The sequence below is a fragment of the Coregonus lavaretus genome (assembly GCF_964263955.1).
Source record: "Coregonus lavaretus genome assembly, chromosome: 3".
NCBI lineage: Eukaryota > Metazoa > Chordata > Actinopteri > Salmoniformes > Salmonidae > Coregonus > Coregonus lavaretus.
In genome coordinates this window covers 52,280,670-52,291,034 of record NC_139990.1, presented here as the reverse complement: position 1 = coordinate 52,291,034, position 10,365 = coordinate 52,280,670, and the positions used below count along the sequence as shown (strand labels likewise).

The 10,365-nt window shown below is 38.0% G+C and overlaps 2 long non-coding RNA genes across 3 annotated transcripts; both read left to right on the top strand.

The window, feature by feature from the left end:
- The first annotated feature begins 968 nt into the window (after positions 1 to 968).
- On the top strand, positions 969 to 3,711 carry LOC311127053. 2 transcript variants are annotated; one of them, XR_014613083.1, is made up of 8 exons: positions 969 to 1,061; positions 2,039 to 2,127; positions 2,380 to 2,526; positions 2,647 to 2,792; positions 2,901 to 3,037; positions 3,162 to 3,255; positions 3,346 to 3,454; positions 3,543 to 3,711. It is a non-coding gene; the product is annotated as an uncharacterized lncRNA (long non-coding RNA). The 2 variants fall into 2 exon arrangements; XR_014613084.1 differs by having other exon boundaries at positions 985 to 2,127.
- Positions 3,712 to 3,717: 6 nt separating this feature from the next.
- On the top strand, positions 3,718 to 7,302 carry LOC311127055. The gene is made up of 4 exons (XR_014613086.1): positions 3,718 to 3,766; positions 3,858 to 4,029; positions 4,163 to 4,290; positions 4,417 to 7,302. It is a non-coding gene; the product is annotated as an uncharacterized lncRNA (long non-coding RNA).
- The last annotated feature ends 3,063 nt before the right edge of the window (positions 7,303 to 10,365 follow it).

Below are 10,365 nucleotides of genomic sequence, written 5' to 3'. Positions count from 1 at the left end.
GGATAGCATATTTGAGTTTGACGTCACGAAGCATGTTGGGGGTGATTGAGTGGTAGCAGTGCGGCTAAGGAAAAGCCTAGGGGTTTAAGTCTTATGGGATTTTATTTCGTTTTATGTGCGCTGAATTGTGGAATTCACCGGAGAAGGGAGAAGTCACAAGTGATGTTCTTGAGGGTTGTCTGAAAGGAGGGATCAGGAGATGTGGCAAGAGAGTGAGAATTTCGAATGTGTGGACTGATTAAGAGGTAACTTAATGGAAACTAACTAAATGTGTACTTTTTCTTCCAGGAAAAAGGGGGGAGTGATTCTCTTCTCTTTGAAATATTTTCTGAGACTATAAATAAGGCCTGGCCATTTTTTGTTTGTTTATTGTTTTACTATATGGTGTTCGAATAACCACAAACAAACTACTTAGTATGAAATGTTAGCTGTATAGGATTTTTATTTATATTTTGGGTTTTTTGATGGGATGGAAGTGAAATATCTTAAAAGGGGCATACACATGTAATTTGGGTTTTTATTTACTGAGGGATAAGTAAATATGTGTGATTTATTTTGAAAAGAGCTGTACTAAGGACTTACTGTACACTCGGGATACAACATTTATGAAATGTCTTGATGGTTGTTAATGAGTAGTATACTATTGGATGAAACAATTCATTGAATGATTTCAATGACCTCTGAAATCTGTCCTGGCTTTATAGTGTGACCTGATCACCCGCACTGTACATTCTAGAGGCATGCTGAATTAGGGGGTTAGATATAATAAGGATAATTGTGAAGAAGTTTATAATTTGGGAAAAATCCTACACAGTAAAAAATGGGGTGTTAATATTTCAGAGTAAAGTTATTTTAACCCAGATAGAGTATTTTCAACATTTTTGAGAGTAAAGTTGCTCTATCAGTGGAGTTAAAAGTGAGTGTAAAAATCTGCAGATACGCAGTGACAATTTCAACTCTACAGCAGTGATGAATACCCGCCACTCTGCTTTGCTGAAGTTTGGCACGTACGTTGGTGGAGGAAGATTTCGAAGGAGTAGCTAGGCCACAGATATTGCTAGGTAAGTTACATCCCCGTTTTTTCAACACCAAACCGGTATTTTTTAACTTTACATAATTTTAGAGTTGTGCTGATGTCAAGGTCATATTTTAAGTTACGAGTTCCATGCGGCGGTCCCACTTGCAGTGACCTCGTCATCAGCCAGCTAAATTAGCTTGTAAGTTCAGATGGTTGACAGTAATAACTGTTATATGATATACCCATGGAATATGTTTGATATTTTTGTGAATGGCTTGCTGTTTCATATGGCTAAAAATAGGTAACGTTAACTTAGCTAATCAGTTCGTTTGAAGGACACCACCGTTTGGCATGAGCGCAGATTGTGCTTGTCATGCGGTTAGCTAGCTTGCAATCAGTATCGGTAACTGTCTTTCTTTGTGTTGCAATATTTTCACGAATGAAGTTTGTCAGAATGGTAAATACGTAAAATAACGTTCGCTAACAACAAAACATTTATACAGATAGTATTGTTAGCTAACGTTATTGTATAGCTTCCCAGGCTTCCTTACACTAACGCTAACTGTTTTTTATAAAGCTATATATAACGGTAATGTTAGCATGCTTCTGATAGTTAGCCAGCTAATGTTGGTGTTATAAAACGATAACTTAGATCACTGATTTGCATGACGGGTTTGTTTAACATTGCTTAACCATTTTAATGGTTAGCTACTGTTCGAACTAAAATGGCTAATGAGCTAGCTAACTTTGACACATAGCTAGTTATTTGGTAGCTAATGGGACAATGTGCCTCTAAACTTGAACTAGCCTACACCCATTTGCTGCAGAAAATGGCAGCTTAACGTTATATTCAACCAGCACAACTGTGTCTACTTCAGCCTTTGTAATTGCAGTGTAACGTCTAAGTAATGCATAGTGCATTGCGTAGCTAGTACTACTGAGATAAATGGATAGTTAGCTAACGCTTAGTTGAACCAGCACTAAATGATGATTTTGAATATATATTTTCTTTGTTAACAGAGGCAAAATGCTGTTGCGTGTTCAGCTCGGGGAAGAGCAGAAATACGTCAAGCTGTCTGAGCTGACATTCAATGCTTTCTTGAAAGAAGGTAGGTATAATAGGTTAAAGCAATACATATCACCCTAATGACAAAATAATACAGCATTAAGCTATTATCTTATGATATCTATTTAGGTCTATAGTCATTTCTGCTGTGCTTTATATTTTCAGTAACATAAAATCAGGTGCAGATCCTTGTCTTTCATCATTTTGTGAACACATGAGGCAACCTTAAGTATGAACTTGGATTCTTGTGAGAAGGGAATGCATGTTTTTCTTTTTTTTCTTCTTTTTTTAACAGTGTGTCTAAAATTCAACATACCAGAAAGCAGAAAGCCAGACATTAAGGTGTATGACCAGTCTGACACAGAAGTTGACTCAGATGTTTTTGAAGAATTAGTAAAGGAGTCACCTGGAACTTTCAGAATCATGCTGGGCAATGGACTTGGTATTCATTCATTCAATTAGTTTTTTAGTTTAAAGGCCAGAATGAGAACCTTTATTGTCTTAAAAATAACAGTTTATTGTAATATGTTTCTATGTTTTGCACAAATTTCATAATGAACAGATACCTCTCATTCATCATCATGCTCGGGTACATCTGATGACACCATCATTCTGAATTTCACTGTGTGTGACGATGTTGAAGAAGTAGCGGCTGGCGAAGGAAGCCAGCCTAAAAGGCCATGCCACATAAACTATGAGGCAAAAGCAGTAAGTGGTGAACATTGCTGTTAAGTCCAATCTGAATGTTGTTTCATCATGTGACAGCATTACATATTGTTTTACAATTACGGAAAGCACATTTCTTTCCACCTATAGCTGATTGAAAAAATCCTAACATCAAAGCCTGGTGGTGAACGCATTATGCAAGAGTATGGAAAAACCAAATCTCTGACAGATGCCACCAGAAGACAGATGATCAACATACTTGCTGCTGAGATGACAGAAACACATGGGTAAGCATTAAGCATATTGATGGGCTGTAAAGAAACATTGTTATTATTTTCCGGTTATTAATTATGTAAAATGTGTTGTGCAATATCAATTCAGTGTGATGTTAACTTTGAATTCATATGCTAGGACATCCCCCCCCAAAAGTGTCAGAGTGATGTATGCACAGGGGATAGTAGCTTTGTTTCCCTATCTACAAGACCCATACTCACAACATGGATATGTAAGTAAATGGGTTATTGCAACATTATGCACATATTCACTCTATGAAATGGGAATAGTACTCCTTTATAATTTATTTATAATAATATAGGATCATTACTACGATCCGGAGAGTGGTTCCGGATACCTTGCATGGCGATTGAAGACCATAAGAAAAACAGCAGAGGAAAGAGGTGCCTCAGTCAGCAAATCTCCTAAAGGTATGTTTTCTGATCAGTGACATGTAATTATAATGGTGACCTGTGAATTGTACAGAAAGGATTTCTTAACACTGTATTTTGTCTTAAGTTGGTGGGCCAGGCCGTGATCGTCAGCCCTTCACCTATGACAGAGAGCCATCTGATGAGGATGTGGAAGCAGCTATTGCTGTTTTGAGACACTCTGCTGATGAAAACACTGTCCGTGAGAAGATGAAAATGACCTTCATATATCGGCAAGCAATGGTCAACGATGAAGCCAAATCATCAGATGTCTTCTCGGTCTTCCCAAGATTTCTGGACACACCAGGACTGGTATGACAACTTAATTCACTGCATCACCAAAAATATCCAATGAAGAATAAGGTAACACTCATTATTTCTGTCTTTGTGTGTTACATTGCAGATAGAACAAGATTTCAGACTTCTGTTTGGTGAGGCCACAGCCAACAAATTCTTGGAGAAGTGGCCAACCACTTTCAAAGCAAAAGTAATAAAGGAAAGCCATGGACTTGTATCCACCACAGAACTCTTGGATTTGATGCGCAATGCTGAGTCAGCTGCTGAAGTTGAGAATGGTATGAATGAACTGTTTTACTTTTTATGTGGATAATGTAGGTGTGCATTATATGTCCATAATGGTGCAAGTTGTGAATAAGAATGTTATGCTACGGCACAATGTTAACCAGGTTTTTATTTACTTATTTGTAGGCTGGGACAGTGACATGTCTGCCATCTTGCTGCTGCTACATTTGCTACCACCATCTGCACAAGGTAGAAAGAGGCCGGGAAAGATGTCTGCATATCAAGCTGTAGATCAGCTCATCAGATTTCAAAAGGTATGCTTAACAGTTGTTTAAAATATATATTCCATCATCTCAATCTTGTGCACAGTTTGAGGTGATCTTATCTATTGTCAGAGGTTAGTCACCAAAACAATTCTGTTGAATGTGTTTTTTTTGTAGGTTGGAACCAGTGTGCAGCAGCATCTTGACAACATCACCCAAAGCAGTCAGCCCTACCTTCTCGCCCAGGGATCCACACAGAGCAGCATTCACTCCTACTTCATTGTGGTTGACAAGCATGCTCTTCCATGCAAGGCAACAGGTTCAGTAGGAGCTTTTGACAAAGTCTTTAAAGCCCATTACGTATTTGGTACGTCATACAGTTCTTCCTTGAGCAGCTTTTTCACTTTTGTGCAAACAACCATCTATAACATCGACATGGGGGAAACAAAGGAGACTCCTAGAGTTGCTGAGTTGCGAGCAAGAATGGTGCGTTAGTTGAGATAAAACTATGAAGTGTTTTCTTTGCAAAAGTGACCATGGAAGTCCAAACAACCTTGTTAAGCACCTTAAGATAATTCATGGGCTATGTACAGGCAGGACTCTTTTTCTGAAATGTCGTCAAGAAGGATGCTCACGTTCTTTTGGTAGCTTTTCTGGTTTTAGAAAACATCTTAACAAGTGCCACGGAGAAAGTTTAGTAGATTCTATAGAAGATGATCTTTCAGACCCTCAAAGTACCGTCAACACCAGTAATATTTCTCATGTTGAAGTGTCGACTGAATGTTTAGAGGCTGAGTCAGAGTTATCTTCGCCATACATTGTAAATAGTTGTGCAGCTGTTATTTCTGATCTAAAGGCAGCAGGTGTTGGTCAAAGTACAGTAAATACTGTAGTGATTTCCATGGAAGAGATTGTTCAAGATATTCATCAGCATGCTAAAGAAACAGTGATAAAGCATGTATTTAGTAATGAAAGAGAAACAGAAATGTGCAAGAAAGTTGAGGCGTGTTTTGAGGGGTTAGAGAATCCTTTCACAGTTCTAAATTCGGAATACAAGCGATCAAAATTTATGACTGCCAAGTGGGAAATAGTAGAACCAGTTGAATGTGTGATTGGTTCAAGATTTGACACAAGACGAAATAAAAAGACTGGAACATATGATCAGGTAGTAGTTCAAGATAAATTCATGTATATTCCAATTTTATCTACACTGCAGTCAATATTTAAAAGTCAGTATTTTGCAGAAATGTTGCAAAGCTCAGCTACCAGCAACTCTAGACTGAGAGATATTTGTGATGGAACTTTTTTTTAAAGTCACCCCCTGTTCTCAACTGAGAAGCAGACAATACAGGTCCAGATGTTCTATGATGATTTTGAGGTCGCCAACCCATTGGGTTCCAAGCGAGGTATTCATAAATTGGGTGGAGTATATTTTACTTTAAGAAACTTCTCTCCAAAATGGAATTCTTTTTTGGCTAACATACACCTGTGCGCCTTATTTCATACTCAAGATGTTAAACGATATGGTTTTAGTGAAATTTTTGATCCCATTGTTCGAGACATTAAAGTGTTAGAGAGCGATGGTATTGAGATTCCATTATACAGTGGTTATGTACGTGGCACTGTAGTACAGGTAACAGGTGATAATTTGGGTTTGCATAGTTTGTTTGGTCTGGTGGAGTCTTTCAGTGCAAGGTACTGTTGCAGGTTCTGTTTAGCAGAAAAGGAGGACTTTCAAACAGAATTCTCTGAAGATTCTTCCAAAATAGTTTTACGCACCAAAGATATGCATACTGCTCACTGTCAAGAAATGGCTTGTAATCCATCCCTTCCGTATGTTTTTGGTGTGAAAAGGTCATGCATATTAAATTCATTGAGGTATTTTCACACAACTGAGAACTTCTCAGTTGATGTGATGCATGATGTGTTAGAAGGGGTTGGCCAGTACGAATTGAAGTTATTATTTCTGTATTTGAATGAAAAACATGTTACATCAGGAGAAATACATTCAAGAATACAAAGTTTTGATTATGGTTTCACAGAGAGAAATAACAGGCCTGTGACTGTTAATTTAAGTGAAGGATCTAATGATCTGGGACTGAATGCAATTCAGTCCTGGTGCTTACTTAGGAATGTTCCTCTTATCTTTGGAGATTTGGTAACTTCTACTGACCAACACTGGGGCCTGCTTCTTTTATTATTGCAAATAATTAACATTATATTCTCGCCCATGTTATCTCAAGGTCTATGTGTATATTTAAAACATTTGATTGTTGATCACCATACACTGTTTAAGAAGTTGTATCCTCAGAAAAAACTTTTACCAAAGCACCATTTTCTTATCCACTATCCCCGCTGCATCCAGAAAATAGGGCCTGTACTTCATAGTTGGTGTATGAGGTATGAAGGCAAACATAATTTTTTCAAAAAACAGCTTAAATCGTTTAAAAATATTACCAAAACGCTGGCAAAAAAGCATCAGAATCATATGGCATATAGTTGGCGAAGATCAACAACTTTTAGTCGGTTAGATATTGGTCCAGGAAAAATGGTGGCTTTAAATATGGTAAAAGGAGGTTCTGAAATTGCTTTGGCAATGCAAGTGCCCAGTAGCATTCAGGTTATGAAGGTTAATTGGGCTAAACATAATGGGTATGTTTATCGCCCACACTTGGTTATCTGTGGCGAAGTTGACTCTGAAGTGCCCTTGTTTTATCAGATTGAGTCAGTTCTGATAATGTGTGAAAAACTGTTACTACTCACAGTGCCTTTAGTTACAGTAACTTTTCAAGAACATTTCCATGCATATGAGGTGATCAGATCAAAGCATGATTTAGTTTTTTTTCATGTCGACAACCTGCACTACCCTAGACCTTTTGACATACAAAGGTCATATGGAGGAAATGACACAGCTCTCCTTGTTGTGCCATATTGCTTTCTCTGGTGAACATTTTTATGATGTTATACTTCTGTCATAGACAAGGCAATGGGTGTACAATGTAAATTCACGGACATTGAAATTATACTTTTTTTTTTTCAATAAATGTGGGTGCTCTCATCTTGTATTATTGTGCTTTGTTTTATTTGATAGTATTGATATTTCTATAATTCAGTAACACTACATCATATGATAAAAAAAAAAAAAAAAAAAACACTGTAGAGAAATGAAAAGTAAATATCATTACACTTTAAAGTGTCATTTTTTAAAGTAAAATTGTAGTTGACTTAACTCTATACAGTGTAATCATATTACTCTCAACAGTGTGATTAAACTACAGTGTTAAATATTTTGACACATTTCATTGTTATTTTTTACACAATATGGAGTAGAATTAACTCTAAAAGTTTTACACTGACCAAAGAGTACATTTTACACTGATTTTGAGTGGGACCAAATGTTATCTGAAACAGAGTTAAATTCAACTCGATAGGAGTTAAATTAACACTTCTGTTTTTACTGTGTATATATGTATATATATATTAGTCCAAACAGGACAAGGATGAAGTGAGAGAGTTAGTCCTGAAGGAGAGGTATTCCTTGAATAGTGTTATGGGATACAGTTAAGTAAAGATATGCTCAAGGGTTGTCATTTTAAGTTAAGTTATTATTTTTGGTTTGATAGGCAATATTGTTGTTGTTTTGTTTTTTGAACACATAATCACGATGTGATGCATGTGTCCAAGGGGGAAAGTTGGGCTTACAGAGGTTTTAATGTTTTATAATGGTTTTGTGGGGAAATATGCAAGGTGTATTAAGGATATGAGCAGTAGTAATAATGTGTTATGGGTTAGGTTAAATCTTTTTTGTTTTTGTGATAGGAGGCATGGTGTAGAGGCGGTCTGTCTATGAAATAAGTGGACTACAACAAGCTGGAAGGAGGTGTGCTTCATAATCTCAAGGCTTCTCTTGACGGATGAGAGGACATAAGTAGCATACTGTGTCTCACCTAACCTAACAATGTTCTTAAGATTTTATTTTCATGGGTGAAGATAACTCTACCCAACTGAGTAGGATAATCTGAGTATTTTCTGTGCCCTGGAGACTATGTGATGGCAAAAGACTACAGAAGAAAGAGCTGGAAAGACCCTATGTGGAGGGGCCTGTACCAGGTGTTGTTGGTTACCTCAATGATGGTAAAAGTGGCGGAGAAAGATACTTAGATCCATATTTCCCACTATAGGAGTGTTCCAACCCCAGGAGAGGAAGACGGCCCGCCATTGGGTAGCATTGTTGTCTGTTGTGTTTGTCTGTGCTTGTGTCTTTTCAGCAGTAACTCCGAGCTTCCCTATGGGTAGGCTAATAGAAGGACACACTTCGCAGACCGATGTCGATAGATTGAGAGGGACTCTGGCTGATCCGGAGACCCTAATGATGGAAGAAGGTTAACAGCTAAAGTGACCATACATCGTCGTCCAGGTTACACCAACAGCGGTACGGATAGAGGGGAGCGCGATCGGGTATCATCTAAACCATTGTACCAGAGTGAGGGAACTGATGACTAAGAGACCACCGAGACTTTCAAGACCTCCCAAGACCTTCCAGACCGCCGAGAGATTCCAGACCACCGAGAGATTCCAGACCTCCAAGACGCACCAGATATCCTCATCATTGATTTCTCTGTACTTGACTAGTTCCCTGAGAATAAGGGGAATGGGGTACTGATAATAGTAGAGAGCAGAAGAACAAGACATAAGAAGGGATATAGACAGGATTAGAATGTATATTCTTGCACAGGCAGGAACCATAACTAAAATGCAGGAAGGGATCACTATTAAAATACAAGGGTTAAAATATTATTGGTGTGTGAGGAACCAGCACAAAGAGTATGGGGAAGTCACATGGGGTAGTGTGACCTTAAGATAATGAAAGAAAGAGACAGGTGAATCATAGACATAAGGAGAACAGTCCAAGACTTAGATAAACAATTTTATGTAGTATTTAGTGTTAGATTTCCAGGGGGAAGTGTTATTGGAGTAGTTATTCCTTGGGAAAGTGCATTAAACCCTGTACATGTTAGAGCCATACCAAATACAGAAGAAAGGGAATTGAAGGAGCCGTTAAACAATGATTGGTATAGATGAGTACAATATATTGCATTCAAATTAAAAAAATTAAATAGTCTAATATGCACCACATCTCCGTTTTAAATAGTTAACAGTAGTTCAACATCTTCACAGTTACTAGGACTGTGTGCTAGGATTCAATCACAACTTTTGTAATATTTAGGAAATTCTAACTATAAACAATTTTATGATCAACCAGGATGAGGAGAGAAGTGTAAGCAATTGTTAGAATAGGAACAAGGAAAAGGGAAACACCAGAGTAATGTCAAATAGATTATAGGAATGTTACAGTAAAACAATTGGGTTATATCGTTTGGGAGAATTCAAGGGAGAATGTGAAACTAGGGGGTGTTTAAACAGAGCCTTTGGAATACAGGGACCCCTCAAAGAAAAATCTATCAGGCATTAGATAGAAATTAAGAATGAGTGATGAAACATAATGATTTGTCATGTAGACAATGTTAATAGGGATGTTTTGGATTGGAAATTAACTCAACTAAACTGTTATGATCTGTCCTTTCCTGAAGTTACTATGGATGGTGTCGTAATGCATAGCAGAGATAATTCGGTCCAGAACGGTGTAAACCTCAATAAAAACCAAAACCCCTCTACCCGGCTGAAGAGGAACAACAAAGGCGTTGAAGACATTCCTGTCCAACACCACCTCTGCCAGGAGACCTGAATCCAGCATCAAATCAAAGCAATAAATTTGTCACGGTTTCGGCCTAGGCTGCTCCTCCTCCTTGTTCGGGCAGGCTTCGGCGGTCGTCGTCCCCGGAGTACTAGCTATCACCGTTTGATGTTTTCGATGTCTGTTTGGTTTTGTCTGATTGTGTACACCTGTTTCCTGTTTGGTTGATTATGTCTCCTATAAGTTTCTCATTTGGTTAGTCTTGTGTTGTGTGTTATTGTCCGCCTGTCCGTAGGTGCTGCGAGTTTCTGCTCTGTTTATTTGTTTTGGTGTTTTTACGCACAGTTTGCGTAATCGCTCGCCTCTGTTTGTTTCGAGGCCCGTATTTTGTATTTTGTCACGTTATGACAAGTAAAGTCTGTTGGACTAAG